Source organism: Oryctolagus cuniculus, chromosome 7 (assembly GCF_964237555.1).
Source record: "Oryctolagus cuniculus chromosome 7, mOryCun1.1, whole genome shotgun sequence".
NCBI classification, from domain to species: Eukaryota; Metazoa; Chordata; class Mammalia; order Lagomorpha; family Leporidae; genus Oryctolagus; species Oryctolagus cuniculus.
In genome coordinates, this window is record NC_091438.1 from 76000298 (window position 1) to 76003894 (window position 3597).

The window sequence follows — 3597 nt, forward strand, 5'->3', positions numbered from 1 at the left end:
AAACCTTTCAAAAGGATCCTTTCCTCTCCAGAGCTCTCTGTTCATCCCTGGCCGGTCTGGGCTTGCTCTCTCTGGCCTCTCTGGTCTGGCCTCTCCACGGCCAGAGACTGGCTGTCCAAGCAGCTGCCCTGGTGTTGATGCCGGCCAGCTACTGCTGGTGGACACCGCCTTGTGTTGAAGAGGTTACTGGGTATTAATTCCCAAGGAGAGGGCTGGCGTTGTGGAGTGGTGGGCTAACTTGCTGCCTGCATTGCCAGCATCTCATATGGGCACCAGTGGCATAGCAGGTAAAGCTGCCGCCTGCAGTGCTGGCATCCCATATAGGCACTGGTTCTAGTCCCGGCTTCTCCTCTTCTGATCCAGCTCTCTGCTGTGGCCTGGGATAGCCGTAGAAGATGGCCCAAGTCCTTGGGCCCCTGCATCCATGTGGGAGACCCGGAGGAAGCCCTTGGCTCCTGGCTTTGGATCAGTGCAGCTCCGGCCGTTGTGGCCATCTGGGGAGTGAACCAGTGGATGGAAGACCTCTCTCTCTTTCTCTGTCTCTACCTCTCTCTGTAACTCGTCTTTCAAATAAATAAAATAAATCTTTAAAAGAAAATTCCCAGGGGCTCTCTGTACAGGTTTTTAGTTTCTTCCTTTCATCAGCAACTCCTCCCCAACCCACCTCCCCCTAAAAGAAACAACCAAAGAGGGACTTTCCTTCACTACTTAAGTAATCACTTAGAGTACATTTTCTTCTAATTAAAAAAATCCTTTTCTGTTTTCCCAGTTGGAAAGGTAAAAGGGTCATCATTAAAAACATATGGAAACACTCAGGGAGGAAGGGAAGTGAGAAAACTCTCACTTGCCCCCCGCGTGGCTCTGTCTGCTTCTCCCCCTGGGCCTTGAGTCACTGGAGCCATCCCTGGGCCCGGCTCAGAGGCTGAGGATGACACACCTGGTAGGCCTGGCCAATGCCCTTATAAGGCAGCCACTGTGCTGGCACCGGCCTGCGTTTCCGCGAGGCGGTGGAGCAATGTCCCCGGCTGGGAAAGGGTGGGAACAGCTTGCTCCCACTTCTCCACAGCCCTGTTCCAGCAGCCCTCCTCTGCTGGCTCAGAAGTGAGATGGAGCTGTGAGAACTCAGGCCACGAGGCCAGTTAGTTCCGTGCTATTTTAGCAGCGTTTACTGAGTATGTGCCAGGCACTTATCCATGTCACTGGCTCTCTGTGCACGAGAAAGCCAAGGGGGCCCTTTGTGGTGCCCGGATCAAGTGAGTGGAGGGAGGGGCACAGGAGGGTTCCTTCAGATCCCAGGACTTGGGATCAGAGAATGGCAAAGCGGCATTTGCAGTTTAACCCCATGCCTGGGGTTAAGACTGTTATGAAAGGGCACAAGGGGAGTGGGCTCACCTCCCCTTTTCACTTTTCCACCAGGTGAGGACCCAGTTTTGTCCTCCCCAGAGCGACAAGGCACCATCTTGGAAGCAGGGATGGGGTCCTCAGATGACAAAGCTGCCGGCACCTTGCTCTTGAACTTCCCACCACCAGCATGGTGAGGAATGCCCTTGCGTTGTTTATGAATTACCTAGTCTGTGGCATTCTGTTACAGTAGTACAACAGACTAAGACAAGCATGTTCTGGCCAGTGCTGTGGCGAAGCAGGTTAAAGCCCTGGCTTGAAGCTCCGGCATCCCATATCGGCGCCGATTCGAGACCCGGCTGCTCCACTTCCAATCCAGCTCTCTGCTATGTCCTGGGAAAGCAGTAGAAGATGGCCCAAGCCCTTGGGCCCCTGTACCCATGTGGGAGACCCAGAAAAAGCTCCTGGCTCCTGGCTTCAGATCAGCGCAGCTCCAGCTGTTGCGGCCATCTGGGGAGTGAACCAGCAGATGGAAGACCTCTCTCTCCGTCTCTAACTCTCTCTGTAACTGTCTTCAAGTAAATAAAATAAATTAAAAAAAAAAAAAGACAAGCATGTTCCAAAATTTGCATGAAATATTCACTAAAAATTATTCTACCTTAAATTCATATTTAACTGGGTGTTTCCTTTTTCCTGTTTTCTTGTCTCGTTCTCCTCTTCACCCTCTTTCTCCTTTGGCTAAATCCGGCAGCTGTACCCCAAGCTCATTCCCTGGGGATAGTCTTTCCCTGACAGTGGCTCAACTCCACCCTCATGCAACTCTGGTCTCAGCCCAAATGCTGTTTCTTCAGGAAAACCCTGCCTCATCCCACAGCTCAAATAGCAGCCCCCACGCCCCATTTCTTTTCCTCCTGCCCTATCTCCTTCTCATCAACTAACAAGCCTTCTCCCGTGTATTGCTCCATTTTCTGTTGCTATAATAGAATACCTGAGGCTGCATAATGGACAAGGAAAAGAGGCTGATTTATCTCACAGTCTGGGATGTTTGAGAGCATGGGGCCGACCTCTGCCAGCTCTGATGCGGGCAGCCTATCTGTATCACACAGTGGATGGTGTGATGGCAGGAGTGTGTGCCCACAAGAGAGATCCCACGGCAAATAGGAGGCCACAGCAAGGGGGAGACCAGTCTTGCTCAGTAATGACAAGCCACTCTCATAAGAGCCAACGGCTCCCATGAAATCTGCACTAATCCCTTCCTAGGGCATCACCTCCCATCACCCAGTGACCTCCCAGCATGAGCTCCGCAGCGGGTCAAGGGTCATGTCTGCTTTGCGCAGTCCTAATTGGGCCTGCATGGCTTGTTCTGCATGATTTAGAGAGAAGGTCAGCCTGAGAAAGGGAAGATAGGCGAGGATGGTTCTGAGCTGACTGGGGAGGAATGGAGGGGCGAATGGGAAGAGCGAGGGAGTGGGACAGAATGAATTATGAGGACCACAGGAAGATTCTGGGGCCTTCCTGTAGCTGCAGGTTTGTGGGTCAGAAATGTTGTAGGATTCACATAGGCTGCTGATCCATTTCCAAGGAGGCTCAGTACAATGAGAGTTTCAGACGTGGGGTTTGAGCACCCAGAGACAAATTTGAGTCTGAGCTCCATCATTACCCTCTGTGAGGCGTTAGCTGATTAACTTCTGTAGGCCTCAGCTTTCCTATCTTTCATTTAAAAAAAAAAGATTTATTTATTTATTTGAAAGGTGGAGTTACAGAGAGGAAAAGGCAGAAAAAGAGAGAGAGGTCTTCCATCCGATGGTTCACTCCCCAGATGGCTGCAACGGCTGGAGCTGGGCCAATCTGAAGTCAGGAGTCAGCACTTTCTTCCAGGTCTCCCACGGGGATGCAGGGGCCCAAGGACTTGGGCCATTTTCTGCTGCTTTCCCAGGCCATAGCAGAGAGCTGGATTGGAAGTGGAGCAGCCGGGATTCAAACTGACGCCCACATGGGATGCTGGCACTGCAGGAGGCAGCTTTACCCACTATGCCACAGTGCTGGCCCCTTCCCTATCTTTTAGATGGGGAGGCATAAAGGAGATAAGCACTTTCTACAGTATCTGACACCTGGGGAGTGCATAAGAGAGGGCAGGTGCAAAGACCGTTCCACTGATAGTCACACTCCGAGAATGAAATCCACACACCATTTCCCTCTGAATTTTACTGACTCTCACTTGGTGCCCATGTCTCGGAAAGAAACAAGTGCATTTTG

At 51.7% G+C, this 3597-nt stretch overlaps 1 long non-coding RNA gene across 1 annotated transcript; it reads left to right on the plus strand.

The window, feature by feature from the left end:
* Positions 1-1023: 1023 nt before the first annotated feature.
* LOC127493690 (uncharacterized) lies at positions 1024-2140 on the plus strand. Its single transcript, XR_007924139.2, has 3 exons — positions 1024-1253; positions 1417-1534; positions 1628-2140. It is a non-coding gene; the product is annotated as an uncharacterized lncRNA (long non-coding RNA).
* The last annotated feature ends 1457 nt before the right edge of the window (positions 2141-3597 follow it).